This window comes from Gorilla gorilla, chromosome 6, assembly GCF_029281585.2.
Source record: "Gorilla gorilla gorilla isolate KB3781 chromosome 6, NHGRI_mGorGor1-v2.1_pri, whole genome shotgun sequence".
In the NCBI taxonomy this organism is placed as follows: domain Eukaryota; kingdom Metazoa; phylum Chordata; class Mammalia; order Primates; family Hominidae; genus Gorilla; species Gorilla gorilla.
This window is the reverse complement of record NC_073230.2, coordinates 22,427,898-22,446,213: the sequence shown is the minus strand read 5'-3', so window position 1 is coordinate 22,446,213 and position 18,316 is coordinate 22,427,898. Positions and strand designations below refer to the sequence as shown.

The window sequence follows — 18,316 nt, the reverse complement described above, 5'->3', positions numbered from 1 at the left end:
CATGCCCCCATGAAAAAGGAAAGTATAAGTATATGTGGGACGTTTTCTAGGACAGTTACAGTGCTTCTTTATAAGAAATTCAGCACATGGTCACAGATCACTGCAAGGGAGGGTGAAAAATGTAATAGAGTTTAAAAATAACATGCCCATCTACTGTAAAAGAAAGCAGAAAGGATTTTGGTAGTCAGCTGATAGTCTCTGCGATGATGACATAATTATCTGTGGATGATCAAGTCTGCTGGTCATGTGTTGTATTTCTTTTTTTTCTTACATTCCCATTGTTTTTGCTTTAATTTGGGTACTTGCTTTAACTCTGGCATTGGTCAAGTATACTGTATAAAGAGAGCTAATGAGTAAGCTGATGAGGTAACAAGGTCTATTAGTCTGTTGGTGTTGCTAAAAAGGAATACCTGAGACTGGGTCATTTTTTTTTAAAGAAGTTTATTTGGCTCATGTTTCTACAGGCTGTACAAGAAGCATGGTGCCCGTATCTCCTTCTGGTGAGGGCTTCAGCCTTCTTCCAAGCCTGGTGAAAGGTGAAAGGGAGCCAGTAGCATGTTCAGAGATCACATGGTGAGAGAGGAAGCCAGGGAGAGGGAAGCGAGGTTGCAGACATTTTTTCACAACCAGCACAGGGGCAGTGGGGCCTGGGGGACTAAGAGAGGACTCAGTCATTACCACAAGGAAGGCACCAAGCCATTCATGAGGGATCCACCCCTATGACCCAACACTTCCCTTTAGGCCCCACCTCCAACATTGGATATCAAATTTCAACATGAGGTTTAGAGGCTCAAATATCCAAAGTATAGCAGAGGGTAATTCAAAAAAGAGGAAACACTGTCAGATGTTGCTGAGAAATCAATTAAATGGAGACTAAAAATGTGCCTTGGATTTGGCAAAATGGAGGTCATTGATGACTGTAGGAAGGAATGTTCCATAAAATAATGCTATAGAGCCATGTTGGCATGGAGTGTCTTAGTCATTAGAGAACAGAGGCAAAAAAGTGTAATTTTTTTTTTTTTTGAGATGGAGTCTCGCTGTGTCACCCAGGGTGGAGTGCAGTGGCGCAATCTTGGCACACTGCAACTTCCACCTCTCCAGTTCAAGCAATTCTTCCTGCCTCAACCTCCCGAGTAGTTGGGATTACAGGCACCCACCACCACACCCAGCTAATTTTTTTTTGTTTTTGTTTTTGTTTTTGTTTTAGTAGAGACAGGGTTTCACCATGTTGGCTAGGCTGGTCTTGAACTCCTGACCTAGGAGGTGTTCAAGGTCTTGAACACCTGCCTTGGCCTCCCAAAGTCCTGGGATTACAGGTGTCAGCCACCATGCCCAGCCATAAATAATTTTTAAAAGATTATCTACAGAGTGGAGGACAGATAGGGATATAAGTACAGGAAGATATGGAATAGAGGCCTGGAGATTAATATATTTGATGGAAAATATTAGTTGAGAAATTGTAGTTGAATACTCCGGAAAAAGAAGTTGGCTACTATTCCTGAGAAAGTATAATGGAGCACAAACATACCAATGGGAAGGATGATGGAATGTAACAGGAAGTCAGGAGACATTCACAGATGTGGAGAAAATTGAAGCAATCATTGGGAAAATTGAGACAAAGTTTATAGAGTAACACAGATGGATTGCTGAGCAGTAATAAAGAACTATTTGAAGTTACCTTGCACAAATCTACACAAAACCATTACAATTGCACATTCAAGTTCAGTGGATTGCTATGTTAACTTGGATGTCAAAAAGCCCTAAAATTACATCTTTTGTAGTTTCTGTTAATTTTTTTGTTTTATAAAACATTTTACTGGCCAAGATTAGAAAAACTATAATTTTATTCTGCCTAATCCTGCTTAATTAATCATTGTTAGGAATGCTTTAGTCAGTAGGTTTATGATAAATACCAAACTATATAAATTAGTAACTCTCCCAAGGCTTCAAAATTAACACTCTTGTAAGAGGTTTTAATAACATGACATCATTTCTCTTTTATTGGAATTACAAAAAATTCTAAAAAGAAACTCGTCAAATAAGCCAATGCTTCATGTTTATTAAAAATAATTAAGAAAATTGAGTACACATATTAACATTCAGGTTTTTTTCCCAGGATGAAAAACAACATGCATTTCTCAATCATTAAACATATTATTTCAAAAATCAAGTCTCTAGGTGCTTACAGATTGTGAGCTGGGCACTTATCTAATGCTGTGTTTTCACCCTAGCAGTGGGACTTCTTTAGACTTCTGAATGTGTCATGCACTTTGCTAAAGCTCACCATGTTGCTCTGAAAAGTTGAGTCAAGCCTAGGTGTTCTCTGAGAGCAGATTCAGAGATTCTGACTACTGCTTGAGACTTAAGATTCACCACTTTCCTACGGGTTGAGTAATCCAGGATGCCCTACCTCTCAAAGCACAATACACTAAAATCATATAGAGATTATCTTGCTAATTCATTGTCAGTACATTCACATACAGTTTCCAACATTTATTAGGAATTGAAATACTTAATTTGATCCATTAAACTGTATTTGCATGGACCATGTTGCTTATCTTTCTAAGTAGGCATATAACCTATTTTTGAAAATAATTTTCTCATGGTTGGTGGTTAACAGAGATTTTCAAATAACATGGGGCTCCTTTGAGTCATTTTTGATAGAGGCATATGTAATTATCTTTGCTACCTGAGATCTCCGTGATTTATATCTAGTTCTTTTTCTACCTGGTTTCTACCTTTAAAGGTGGGTATCATGAGAGGACATATTTATGGTTGGCCTTTATAGGAACATCTTCCCACCTCTTCAGCAGACGTGAGAACACAAATGGGCTTTATCAAATTAGATTGTCATAATTTTTACAAATTTATATTGGATGATTTCTTTTTTGATTTATGCAAAGCAAAGCCTGGTTTCATCTGACTGTGAATGTTGAAGAACTTTGTAGAATTATCAGTGCTTTCTAGAAGTGGTATAATTTTTAAAATGTTTTTTACTGTCTCAACTACAATAAAGGAATCCAAGAAAGACCACAGAATCAGAAGAACTATCAGTTCTTTATCCATTTAGAGAAATAGTTTAATTTCTATAAGTGAATAATTCTTTTAAATAATTTCAACATATATAATGCTGTGGTCAACAAGTTAAATATCCCACCCTCAAAAACACATTAAACAAAACAAAATGAAAGAAATACAGGCGGGTGGTAATTTGGCATAATTGCATTCCATTTTTGTGGAATTGCATTCCACATTAATTTCATTTTTATATTCTTCGCCATTAGTGAAAATGGATTATGTATTTATCCACATAACCAATTATTATTTTGCAATTATATTTAAAAGTTTGGTAACAGAAAGGTTTCTCTATTGATTATATACTAAATTTTAGTTGTTGCTGCATAACAGGAGAGCAAAAATGTCTATTTTCAGGTTCACATCCTTACTGTCTTATTTGACAATGCTAGGTTCATGAATAATTGGTATTTTTATTACTTCTCTGATCACTTACTCATTCAGCAAGTAGTTATTATGCTTCCTATCATTTGAGAAGCATTTTATAAGGATTGTGGATACATACAGGAAAAAAATAGACAAGAGCTCTGCCTTCATGAAACGGATATACTGGAGAAAGCCTGAAAGTAAACAAATTAATATATATTTGGTGATGAAAACTGGAAAAGAAAATAAAGCAGAAGAAGAAAGCTAGAAAACACTGGGTTTATTTTATACAGGACACTCAGGGAAGATCTCTGATATGGTAACATCCGAGCAAAGACCTGAGCAGGTGACTTAATTGAGGACATTTTGAGGAAAAAGAATTACACTGGAGTGCATTCAAGGAAGTTCAGAAAGGCCAATGAGACAGAAGCAGAGTAAGTAAGAGGGTGATACAGGTATGGCCAGATGGTTAGCAGCATCAGATAGGGCAATTAGGGATTATAGGCCATGGTAAGGACTTTGACTCCTACTCTAACTAAGGTGAAGGCCCACTGTAAGAGTTGAGTAGAGAAAAGACATGCTCTGATTAAGTTATAAAAGGATCATTATTATGGCTTATCTGTGGAGTATATCATTCAGAGGGATGAGTGAAAGCAGGGAAGCCAGTTAGGAGGATATTTTAATAATCCAAGTAAAATATATTGGTGACTTGGACAAAAAAGAGGTGGGATACTTAGAAACATAGTAGGTATATTTTGAACATGAGTCGGCAGAATTTGCTGATGGGTGGTTGTGGGTATGAGAAAAATGTATGAGAAAAGAGTCAGTGATGACTATTCCGTATCTTCCAGCTAGTGGAAATTGGAAGAATAGCATTTCGACTTATTTGTATAAGCAAGAGTGCAAAATGTGAAAGTGAGGTGGGTGGGGGCTGGAGTTTGGTTTTAGATATGGTTAGTATGACTAATGTAGATTGACACTATTTAGAATTACAAATGTAAAATAGATAATTGAATATATGAACTTGGACTTAATTGGAGAGTACCACAGTAGAGATAAATTTCAGAGTTATCAGTGAATGGATGGCTTTTTAAAGACAGGTTTTATTAGCTGAGATCATCAAGGGAATGAGTGTACACTGAAAAAAAAAAAAAAGATGTTAGGGCCAAGGACTGAGCCCTTAGACATTTAAGGATTAAAGTTGGAGAAATGAGGGAAAGCCACTTAGAGAGACTAAAAGGAAACCAGTAAGTTGATAAAGCACCCCGAAGAGAGTGATAACCTTAAAGAAAAAGGGGGGCATTATCAACCAGGTCTAATATTGATATATTAAGAAGGAGAGGGACTAAGAATGGGTCATAAAAAGTGGGACCGGTAAGTCACTGCCTCCCTTAAAAAAAATCACAAATAAATCCACATTATTTTATTTTTGTTGTTAGTGTACTTGCAGTCTTGATGTATTTCACCTTAGTTTTCCCTCTAATTTAACATTCCTTATATTTTGATGCTAAATTATTTTCTAATAAAAATGCAAACAAAATATTTAATCTTATATTTTGATGCTAAATTATTTTCTAATAAAAATGCAAACAAAATATTTAATATCTCTTTTCTTATTCCCAGATCTATTATTTGGTATTACATTTTGCTTTGGAATATAAAATCGGCAGCAACATTTTAAACATTTCATACTTGTGGTCTGTATTAAATGGAAAAGAAAGTTTTATTAGCAAGTGAAGTAGCACTTATTGGAGTTTTACTCTAAAGTTAGTTTTTCATGTCAAGGAGTCATAGTCCCTGATAGATTGAGTCAGTTGTCTTTATTAATTTATGGCTGAATAATGCTTGGAATTAAATTTTGTATTAGACCATCCTCACCTTAAGTGAATGATAAATTATACACTAAAACACAATAGAATAACATTTACAGTATTAGCAAGATATCTTTCAGGTAAAAACACCTAAACCATACATCTCATTACATAATACAAAACACTTTACCCAATATTGTCACATGAATTCATAAAATAATTAACATCAAGATTTTTATTCCTTCATAAAAATGCCATATACTTGTTGAATTTTTACTAGAGTACAATGTGTTTTTACAGCCATACTATATATAGTATACCCATACTGTATTATATATATATCATGATACTGTATTTTTATTTGCAGCACTTATCAAAATTATGACTACACAAAGTTTTGTATAATTATGCAAATTCTTCATAGATCATATACTCACACAATTCAAAACATATTCATGCAGTTTAAAGTTTCCAACCTACTCTGGGTGCCTTCCAATAAAATTCACCCACCTCTATCCGTGACTTTCATTTACCATCATAGTTAATTATTGTCAAATTTTTAGCATATATACACACATACACGCACACACACACACACACAAACATACTTTGCTTATCAAGCAAATACAGATAGGATTCTTATTTTTCTACCTTTTTTTTACATACAGGTTGTTTTTAGATGCATTGTCCTATACTTTTTACTTAACAGTGTACTCATAAAATAATATAAAGCTTTTTGTATTACCTCATAAAATAATAGTACTATATATTTGTTGAGTTTTTACTAGAGCACAAGGTACTTTTATAGCTATGCCATGTACTGTATATGGTATATTCGTACACCTATGGCGTTTCAGGTACATTAACTATTATTGAGTACCTACTGTGTTTTGGGTGCCGTTCTAATAATTGGATATACAACAGAACACTGTAGTTTAAAAACTCCTGCCTTTGTGGCATCTACCTTCTAACATGAGATAGCTTGAAGATATTGTTGTTGTTAGGGTTTTTGTTTGCTGTTTGTTTTTTCTGTACTTACCATTTCGTTGAAAAGATGGTTCATAATTTAAGTAACACTTACTGCTATTACCAATAATTAAACTGTCACATTTATAGTTTTAGCATGGCTTTAGAGATAGCTGTAGAGTAAATGTTCCACAGTGGGATGCCTAGATTAGAGGTATTTGAATTTATAACTTTTGTACATTTTATCAAATTGTCATCTATAGGATATATAAGATGCTTCTATCTATTCTTCATTTATGGAATATTTTTATCAAGAATGATTGCATAAATTTCCTGCTGTGGAGTTCATTCTTATATTGTTACGCAGAAAATCCTGTAAAATCCACAAAAAAGCTATTAGACAAATAAGTGAGGTTACTAAGTTTTCAGGATCATATTGTCTGTGGATAAAGGCGGTTTTATTTATTCTTTATCCTTCTGGATGCCTATTATGTATTGATTGCCTTATAGCACTGGAAAGAACCTGCAGTACAATTTTGATACAAACCAAACCCAGACAAAATCATCACAAGAAAACAATCTAACAATATCACTTCATGAATATAGATATACATATTATAAACAAATCAAATCTTACAATATAAAGAAGACCACACATCATGATCAAATAGGTTTATCCCAGGAATGCAAGTTGGTATTTGAAACCAATTAATGTAATACACCAATATTAACTAAACACAAACTCGTATGGGAACAAAAAATCTTTTTGAAAACAATTTAAATTCCATTACTAATAAAAATCTTCTTAAAACTAGGGATACCTGTATAAGGGAAGCTCCTTAACCTAATTAACAGCATCATTGAAAAACCTAAAGCTTGACTTTATGCTTAATAGCAAAAGACTAAATGCCTTTCCTTTAAGTATAGGAAAAAGACAATGCTGACTGAGACATGAAAGACTTGGAAAGAACTTCAAAATAATTTTTTTTTGTTTGTTTCCACTTCCCAAAATTTCTCGTCTTCATTGTTTGTGTCTAGAATTTCATATTTTTGATGCTACTGAAAATTTTAATTTCTAATTGTTTATTGTTAATATATAGAAATGAAATAAAATATTTGTATGCTAATGTATCCTGCAACCTAACTTATTGCATATATAGGCATATAGATATTCATAATATTCTCTTATTATTTTTTAATTTTTCAAGAATTTTACTGATACAGCATTTCTCATTCTTGATATTGGGAATTTGTGTCTTCTGCATATTTTTTTCTTTTCAGTCTTGCTAGAGATTTACCAGTGATATTGACAATCTCACAGAACATGATTTTAGGTTTATTAATTTCGTGTATTCCTTTCTGCTTTGTACTTCATCAATTTGTGCTCTGATCTTTATTTTTTTTTCATTTACTTCGACTTTGCATCTTTTATTTTTCTAGTTTTAAAAAGTGGAATTTGAAGTCATTTATTAAAAACTTTTTTTTTTAATTTTAAGTTCAGAGGTGCATGTGCAGGTTTGTTGCGTAGGTTAACTTTGTCATAGGGGTTTGTTTCATCACCCAGGTTTTAAGCCTAGTACCCATTAGTTGTTTTTCTTGATTGTCTCCCTCCTCCTAGCCCACAGTGTGTGTTGTTCCCCTCTATGTGTCTATTTGTTCTCATTATTTAGCTCCCGCTTATAAGTGAGTATGTGGTATTTGGTTTTCTGTTCTTGTATTAGTTTGCTAGGGATATGGCCTCCAGCTCCATCCATGCCCCTGCAAAGGACATGATCTTGTTCTTTCTTATGGCTGCAGAGTATTCCATGGAGTATATGTACCACATTTTCTTTATCCAGTCTACCACTGATGGACATTCAGGTTAAGTCCATGTCTTTGCTATTGTAAATAGTGCTGCAATGAACATATGAATGCCTGTGTCTTTATAATATAATGATTTATATTCCTTTGGGTATATATCTAGTAATGGGATTGCTGGGTTGAATGGTATTTCTGTCTTAGGAATCACCATACTGTCTTCCACAAAGGCTGAACTAATTCATATTTCCACCAACAGGATATAAGTGTTCCTTTTCCTCCACAACCTTGCCAGCATCTTTTATTTTTTGACTTTTCTGTAGTTCCCATTCTGACTGGTGTTAGATGGTATTTCATTGTGGTTTTGATTGGCATTTCTCTAATGATCAGTGATGTTGAGCTTTTTTTATATGATTGTTGGCCGCATGTATGTCTTCTTTTGGAAAGCGTCTGTTCATGTCATCTGCCCACATTTTTATGGGGTTGGGATTTTTCCTTATAAATTTGTTTAAGTTCCTTATAGATCCTGTATATTAGACCTTTGTCAGATGTACAGTTTTCAAAAATGTTCCTCCATTCTGTAGGTCATCTATTTACTCCATTTATAGTTTCATTTGCTGTGCAGAAACTCTTTAGTTTAATTAGAACCCATTTGTCAATGTTTGCTTTTGTTGCAATTGCTTTTGGCTTCTTTGTCATGAAATCTTTGCCCAAGCCTATGTCCTCAATGGTATTGCCTGTGTTGTCTTCTTCTAGGGTTTTTATAGTCATGGGTTACATTTAAGTATTTAATCCCTCTTGTGTTAATTTTTGTATGTGGAGTAAGGAAGGGGTCCAGTTTCAATCTTCTGCATATGGCTAGCCGGTTGTCCCAGCACCATTTATTGAATAGGAAATCCTTTCCCCGTTGCTTGTTTTCGTTAGGTTTGTTGAACATCAGATAGGTGTACGGTCATATTTCTAGGTTCTCTATTCTTTTCCATTGGTCTATGTGTCTGTTCTTGTATGAGTACCATGCTGTTTTGGTTACTGTAGACCTGTAGTATAGTTTGAATTCAGGTAACGTGATGCCTCCAGCTTTGCTCTTTTTGCTTAGGATTGCCTTGGCTATTTGGGCTCTTTTTTGTTCCATATGAATTTTAAAATAGTTTTTTCTAGTACTGTGAAAAATGTCAATATAATGGAAATAACACTGAATCTATAAGTTACTTTGGGCAGTATGGTCATTTTAACGATATGGATTCTTTTTATCCTTGAGCATGTAATATGTTTTCATTTGTTTGTGTCCTCTCTCATTTATTTGAGCAGTGGTTTGTAGTTCTCCTTGTAGAGATCTTTCACCTCCCTAGTTAGCTGTATTCCTAGGTATTTTATTCTTTTTGTGGTAATTGTGAATGTGAGTTTGTTGGTGATTTGGCCCTCAGCTTGACTGTTAGTGTATAGGAATGCTAGCAATTTTTTTACACATTGATTTTGTATCCTGAGACTTTGCTGAAGTTGCTTATCAGCTTAAGAAGATTTGGGCTAAGATGATAGGGTTTCCTGGATGAAAGATCATGTCATCCGCAAACAGGGTCAATCGTGTGTGTGTGTGTGTGTGTGTGTGTGTGTGTGTGTGCTGAATTGCATCCCTCCAAAATTCATATGTTGAAGTCTTAACCCCTAGCACCACCTCAGAATGGGATGGTAATTGGAGATGGGGTCTTTAGAAATGTGATTAAATGAGTAGGCCCTAATCCCATATAACTGGTGTCCTTATAAGAAGAAGAGATTATGACTCAGTAAATACAGAGGGAAGAGCACGGGGAGAACAAGATGGCTATTTACAACCTAAAGAGAATGTCTCAGGAGAAACCAACCCTGCTAACGCCTTAAACTTTTAGCCTCTAGAATGATGAGAAAATAAATTTCTGTTGTTTAACTCAGGTTGTGGAACTTTGTTATGGCAACCCTAGCAAACTTATCTATCTATCTATCTATCTATCTATCTATCTATCTATCTATCTATCTTCTATTTACCTAATCTGTCTGTTTTTTATGTGTAACTATGTAGAGATATATACTGATATATTTGATTAAAAAGTATAAAAGTTGTTACTTTAAATATAGACAGCTTATTTTATATCAATTGTACTTCAGTAAAGCCACTTATTTTCCTTAAATTTGTGCAATATACCTGTGAAAAGGCATAGAATTTATTGTAACTGTCACTATCATTTATTCAATATAAGAGATAGAAATTATAGATAAGTATATTAATTTATCATATTTGCTATATATGCAACTTTTGAGAGTCATCAACAGAACAAAGAAAGCGTAAATACCTGTTCTTTTTTCTGAGATGCTTTTTGTTTGGGCTTATGCTGTTGTTTTAGCTAGTAATTTATGTCTGTAGTTTCTTGGGAATTTAGAAATGGAAAAGACAAACACTTTTTTTCTTCCTGTCTCAGGAATGGAAATTTAAAATATGTAGGTAACTTTCCTAATTCAATCATTTTAGAATAAGACTGTTCAAAATGAATTTAAAAAATTAAAAATTATTACCACTATCAATTAATAATCCTGTTTTACCTGTGGTATAATGTAGACATATAGTTTTTGGTTTGGGATTTTTAATTTTTTAATATCTTTAGTCAATTTTGAGGTTCTGGTTAGAGACTGGTCAATTGCCCTTTCTCAGAGCCTGATTTCTTCCACACTCCAACCACTTCCTTAATCAGGTTCTTACACTGTGGGTCATTATGCACAAGCCCTAATTGCCCCACGCCGAATACCAGACAATTAGGCACAGCATTATAACCAACCAGAAGGCAGTCTGAGAAACCTAGCTAACCCCACCTTGCTTGCCGTGGATACCCTTAATAGCTGCCTCCTACAGCTCTCTTTTGCTGCTACCCTGTCCCTGAGTGCAATTCCCTATATGGCCCTGCCTGGCAGCCTTCTCTTATTAATAGCTGAAAGTAATAAGAAATTCTGCCTTTCATGTATCTGAGTGACAGTGTGTTGTATCCTTCCATCAAAATAATCCTTAAATCTTATAAAACAATTTGCACTGTGAGCAGATAGCATGGCCGTGACTGCTGACTCTTGGATAGCTTTTCAAGAGGCTGCTCTTGGCTTACTAATTGGTTCCAGACCTCTATGAGAGTGACTTGGACAGAGCTGGAGCTTGTGCTTTAGCCTTGTTGCCTGCTGCTGTGTCTGTCTGTGCTTGCCATGTATCCCCACATCTCTCAGAATATTCTAATGAACAGTGCTAACAGATTAAACTCTGGAGGCTCAATAAAAGCCTTGGTGGAGGCCCACCCCATGGATATGGGAGTGATGGGCCGCTAAAACTGCACTTTCTGGCGTTGGGCATTCTATCCTCTTTCTAGTCACTGTGTTCAACAGAGGCTGACCCCAGATGCCCTTACCTCTTTGTTTCCTTTTTTATTACGTATACCAGAAATAAAATTCTAAGCCCACTAACTGACTGATAGACCATCTCCATGGCCAACAGCATTCCAAAGTTAACCTGAAACACTAGTTCAGGGCCACGATGGGAAGTAAGGGCTGGACATGCCTCATTATACTCTCCTCCCTTTGAAATTCAGGCACAACTGACCAGCATTAACATTAAAACAGAGCCCCTATGACTGATAGAACAGACTCTTTCAGTCTGATCAGAGACATTTACAATCTATTCTCTCTGAAGTCTGCTACCTGATGACTTTACCTGCACGATAGGAACCTTGATCTCAACAAACCCTTATCTTAATGCAGTCACTTTCTTCTACTCCAGATCTTTAGATAAACTCTTTCAACTAATTGCCAATCAGAAAATCTTTGAATCTACCTATGACCTGGAAGCCCCCACCACTTCAAGTTGTCCCACCTTTCCAGACCAAACTAATGTACATCTTACATGTATTGATTGATGTCTTCTGTCTCCCTAAAATGTTTAAAACCAAGCTGTAGCACAACTGCCCTGCATATGTTGTCAGCACTTCCTGAGGCTGTGTCACAGGCATGCCCTTAACCTTGGCAAAATAAACTTCTAAATTGATTGAGACTTGTTTCAGATACTTTTTACTTTATAATCATTAATTAGGGCAGAATGATGATTTGTGCATGTGTTTCAGGCAACCTTTGTGAGGAAAGATGTTGGCTGGGTTCCCCCATGGTAAAGAAATGGCACCCCTGTCTTATAGTCAGTGTTGCTCTGGTCGGGTAGCTGTCGACCTGCCTTCTTTGCTGCATATTTTGTTGCTGCTTTTAGGGAACTTCAAGTTCCCCATATCCTCAGGAATATCATGGGCTGCCCCGTTGGATACCAGCCATTCAATGTTTAACCCAGAGAGGCTGTCTGTGGCAAGGAGACAAATATCTCACCCCAGCAACCCCCTTCTGAACACCTGCAAAAGTTACCCAGTTGCTTAAATGATGCAAGGCCCCTAGCCAGTGTGATGGGGCTTTAGTAAGTGCCCCTGCAGGTCAACATGCAAAGGGAAAAAACTTAAAGGAACTTATTGCCTGTCCCAAGGACAGGTGACTGCAGCTCTCAAGTGAAATCCCATTCTTTCACAGGTAGACTGGGAAGCCTTAGGATGAAGAATGGCTGCCTACGAGGCAGACCACTGGGCCGCTTCCCCAACTCCTTTCCTGTAACCACCCAGGTTTGAATTATGAACTATTAGATACAGATGGAAACTAAAAACCATGACTTCAGGAGGCTAGAAGTCCAAAACAGAGGAGAAATAATGGAATAAAGAGAAAACTTTGATATAGGAGAAGAAATTTAAAAATAAATACTGTGTGTATATATATACATATTTATTTACTTATATAACTCTGTATATATACATATACACACAAAAAAAATTGTACATAAATTAACCTAATTAGAAATCCAAAAATCTGCTAAAATATTTTTTATAACACTAATATGAAATGTGTACTGCTTGGGCTTTTCTGTCTGTAAAAGATAGGTTCTAACTTAACTTTAAGATCTGCTAAAATACACCAATTGACAAAGCTTTACAGACTTAATCATACTGGGTCTCAACTTAGAGTTTTACTCAGGGATCTTGCTAAATTTAAACATAATACTTCCAATATTCTTGGGAGAGTAACTAACTATAAAATAGAGCCTGGTCCAGTAGTACATGCCTGTAGTCCCAATTACTCAGGAGGCTGAGGAAGATCACTTGAGGCTAGGAGTTCACGGTTGTAGTGAGCTGTGATTGCACCTGTGAATAGCCACTGCACGCCAGCCTTGGCAACATAATGAGACCCCCATCTCTTAAACAAACAAACAAACAAACAAAAACTTAAAAAAAGTTTAAATAGAGAAAAAATAGGTATTCTTTACTTTGTAGGGTTTTCTAAATTCCATTTTGAGCATATGTGTTCTGATACAATGAGCAATGCATTAAAATTAAATAAAGTTTTTGGCACTGAAAAATAAGCCTGCGAAACAAGACCCTGTGGGCCCCCTTATTAAAACAGTTAAGATGTTCCAATGTAAATTTTAAAAGGACCTTCAAGAATTCAAACTTATTTATATAAAATTTAACTAATATTTGCAAACCTCAAAAAAAATAAATAAAGACAGACGCCTCAGGGTGGTTTATTACAATGCTGTGTTTTCATCTATTATGATCCTCATGCGTAATACCTAAATTATTAAAATTACATCATTTAACTAATAACCAGTAAATACTTTGCTATTATAGATTTTGCTAATATTTAACTTTGGTGGCTATTTCAATGGCCTCTTGACTGTATTTTGCCTTTATCTCCAAGGAAAAAAGTATGTTTTTCCTAGTTCGCCTTATAGGGCACCTCAACAGTGTTGCCATTGCATGCAATCTTTGCAGACAAGAGCTTAACTGCACCCACCTTTCTCCAGCAGCACAGGTTTGATATTAAGTTGATAACATCTTCCCCTAAGGAATTTTATTTGACATACTCATTATAAACATAAACTCTCAACATCTTTTAGTTCTTTTTTTCATTCTGGAGGCAATATATTCCCATTTACAAATTCTACTTAATGTCTCTGATACTGCTGTTTCCAAATAAGCTCACCTTAATTGGGGATCACTCAAATAAAAGGCTCTAAATTCTTTCCAACTTAAATTTAGCTGATCCTGCAGAGGCCTGTGACTATAAAGGGTGTGGCAAAGCCTTCATCAGGAGCTACCTTCTGAATCGCCACATCCTGATTCACATTGGAGAAAAGCCTTTTATTTGTGCAGCTAGTGGCTGTGATAAAAAAAAAAAATAGAATCCCACACAAAATCCAACTGGAAGAAACATTTTGCATGCAAACATGAAAATCTGCAAAAGCAATATGTATGCAATTTTGAAGGATGTAAGAAGACCTTTAAGAAGCATCAGCAGCTGAAAATCCATCAGTGCCAGCATGAAAATAAACCCCTATTCAAGTTTAACCTTGAAGGATGTGGAAAACACTTTGTTTCACCCTGCAGGCTTGGAGGACAGATGCAGGTTCATCAGAAAATTATATGTCAATAGGGATGTTCTTTTGTGGCAGAAACATGGACAGAGCTTCCAAAGCACATGAGAGAAATCCATAGAAAGGAAATAACATGATGTATGCCAGAAAACATTCAAATGTGAAGATTATCTCAGATAACCTGTGAAAACTCATGCCTCAGAAAGAGATGTATGTCAACATCCAAGAGAAGACAGCAGAAGAAATGTATTTAATCTCCAGAGCTGTCTTCTTTCTTTTCATAAGGAGAAGCACCCATTTATGTGTGAACATGCTGGCTGTGGCAAAAGGTTGGCTATGAAACAAACTCTCACAAGACATGCTATTGTGTATGAGCTTGAGAGGAAGAAAATGAAGATCAAAGTAAAGCTATCTTCTGAAGAATGAAATTTGGCCTCTCATCTCAGTAAAATATCCCTCGTAAGAGGAAACAAGAACGAGGTTTATCTTTGCATTAAAATGGAGAGTCATTGAATTGTATTGATCTCGACAGCTTTAATACTTACTCTCAGCTAAAAATCAGATTTCTTTGTTTGAAGGACTGCAGACCAATGAGCTCAGTTATTTTCCCTCAGAAGTATATTTTTTGTTATTAAAATCATTGATTTAGGAAAAAAAGAATGACAGACACTTGATAGATTCACTATAGAAGATTTAGCAACCTCCTTTCATGCCTCCTGAAGTCTCTGGACAACCTATGATGGCCATAGGTAGCCCATGGACTTTTGAAACAAGAAACTGACCTTCCTGACCCTGTGCTATATATAGCATTAGAGCAAAAAATGTTGGCCACATACTGGGACCTCCTGGAAATAGAGGCCCTTGAAGACCCTGAGCCTGTGATTCTCCATAACCAGTTGCCCATTATGCCTTGGATCATAAAAGCAGCATCCCAAAAACTCAGCACTGCTACTGAGGCCTCCTTAATATAATATGGAGCCGAACCTAGTCCCTCTGGATAATTAACCTGGAAGGGGTGGTCTCCACTGTCAATTCCTTGACAGATGCAATGGTGTTAAATGAAGTCACCTTTCCCTCAAACCCGTTGGCTATATGAAGAGCCCCTTGGGATTAACTGAGTGTTCAGCAGTGGGAGTTTGTAGGCTGTATGGATGGCACTGTCACCATTGTAAGTGATGGAACTCACTGAAATTTTGTTGTTTTACTTCCTGATGAAAGGACAGAACCCCAGGGTCAGCATGACTGGCCGGACTTCAGGTAGTCATCTTAGCACTGGATGCCCTGGTCAGCAAATTGCCTCACAAGCAAATGTTCGCAAATTATTTGGTCATTGCCTAAGAGTTGGCCCTTCAGAGTAAAGAACTCTGTGAATCCCTTGCTTCACAGATATCCAAAATATAAATCAAAATCGCACATATCTCTCTGTATACTAAGGCTGTAATATGAAGCTTCTCTAGGACACTCCTTTTTCCCCTTGGAGTTCCAGACATTAGTGGTAGTAATCAAAGCACACATTTCATTTCTCAGAATCACACCAGGCTCTCAAAGAAGGCATTCAATATAACTTTCATATCCCAAATATGTCCAAGAAAACTGGTTAAACTGTGAGGCCTAATAGGCTCCTCAAAGAACTTGTATTTAAGTTGCAAAATAACCAGTTAACCCCTAAATGGATATCTCAGTCCTGTGCCAGGCATTAGTATCTCTCAACTCAAGGCCCTTCAGCCAACTCACACCCACTTTAAACAAACCTTCTTTTGGTGTTTTAGCCAGGTAGCCTTTGCCCATGCCTATGTCCTGAATGGTATTGCCTAGGTTTTCTTCTAGGGTTTTTATGGTTTTAGGTCTTAGGTCTAAGTCTTTAATTCATCTTGAGTTAATTTTTATATAAGGTGTAAGGGAGGGGTCCAGTTTAAGTTTTGTACATATGGCTAGCCAGTTTTCCCAACACCATTTATTACATAGGGAATCCTTTCCCCATTGCTTGTTTTTGTCAGGTTTTCAAAGATCAGATGGTTGTCAATGTGTGGTGTTATCTCTGAGGCCTCTTTTCTGTTTCACTGGTCTATATATCTGTTTTGATACCAGTACCATGCTGTTTGGGTTACGGTAGCATTGTAGTATAGTTTGAAGTCAGGTTGCACGATGCCTCCAGCTTTGTTGTTTTTGCTTAGGATTGTCTTGGCTATACGGGCTCTTTTTTGGTACCATATGAGATTTAAAGTAGTTTTTTCTAATTCTGTGAAGAAAGTCAATGATAGCTTGATGGAGATAGCTTTGAATCTATATATTACTTTGGGCAGTATGGCCATTTTCATGATATTGATTCTTCCCATCCATGAGCATGGAATGTTTTTCCATTTGTTTGTGTCCTCTTTTATTTCCTTGAGCAGTGTTTTGTAGCTCTCCTTGAAGAGGTCCTTCACATCCCTTGTAAGTTGTCTTCCTAGGCATTTTATTCTCTTTGCAGCAATTGTGAATGGGAGTTCACTCATGATTTGGCTCTCTGTCTATTATTGGTGTATAGGAACCGGGATCTAATTAAACTAAAGAACTTCTGCATAGCAAAAGAAGCTATCATCAGAGTGAATAGGCAACCTATAGAATGGGAGAAAATTTTTGTGATCTCTCCATCTGACAAAGGGCTAATATCCACAATCTGTAAGGAACTTAAACAAATTTATAAGAAAAAGACAAACAACCCCATCAAAATGTGGGCAAAGGATATGAACAGACACTTCTCAAAAGGACATTTATGCGGCCAAAAACATATGAGAAAAAGTTCATCATCACTGGTCATTAGAGAAATGCAAATCAAAACCACAATGAGATACCATCTTACACCAGCTACAATGCCAATCATTAAAAAGTCAGGAAACAACAGATGTTTGAGAGGATGCAGAGAAATAGGAACGCTTTTACACTGTTGGTGGGAGTGTAAATTAGTTCAACAATTGTGGAAGACAGTGGCAATTTCTCAAGGATCTAGAACCAGAAAAACCGTTTGACCTAGCAATCCCATTACTGGGTATAAACCCAAAGGATTATAAATCATTCTACTATAAAGACACATGCACACATATGTTTATTGCAGCACTGTTCACAATAGCAAAGACTTGGAACCAACCCAAATGCCCATCAATGATAGACTGGATAAAGAAAATGTGGCACATATACACCATGGAATACTATGCAGCCATAAAAAAAGATGAGTTCATATCCTTTGCAGGGACATGGATGAAGCTGGAAACCATCATTCTCAGCAAACTAACACAGGAACAGAAAACCAAACACTGCATGTTCTCACTTATAAGTGGGAGTTGAACAATGAGAACACATGGACATAGGGAGGGGAACTACAGACTGGGGCCTGTTGGGGGATGGGGGCTAGGGGATGGATAACATTAGGAGAAATACCTAATGTAGATGACAGGTTGATGGGTGCAGCAAACCACCATGGCACATGTATACATATGTAACAAACCTGCATGTTCAGCACACGTATCCCAGAACTTAAAGCGTAATTAAAAAAATTTAAAAATAAAAAAAGCTTTCTTATCACCCTCTGCTATATTTAAAGAGAGGGAAATGTCTCATTTCCATCATTATGAAGACTCATTGTATATGTGGCCCCTTATTAATGTCTCCTCCTATCTTTTTAGATTTTCTATTTTGCTTCTACCCCATAAAGGCAATACACCATATCTAATCAAAAACTTCTTTGAAACCCATTAACCATTGATTGTCCCATAGGCCAGAACACTGCCCATGTGCTATGGGAAGCATCTGAGTCAAAATTTCCACCATCCAATTGACTTTCTTTAATATTTACATTGTA

The 18,316-nt window shown here is 36.3% G+C and overlaps 1 pseudogene; it reads left to right on the top strand.

Annotated features, from left to right (window-relative positions):
- Positions 1-11,556: 11,556 nt before the first annotated feature.
- LOC101131956 (transcription factor IIIA-like) lies at positions 11,557-15,113 on the top strand (annotated as a pseudogene).
- Positions 15,114-18,316: the final 3,203 nt, after the last annotated feature.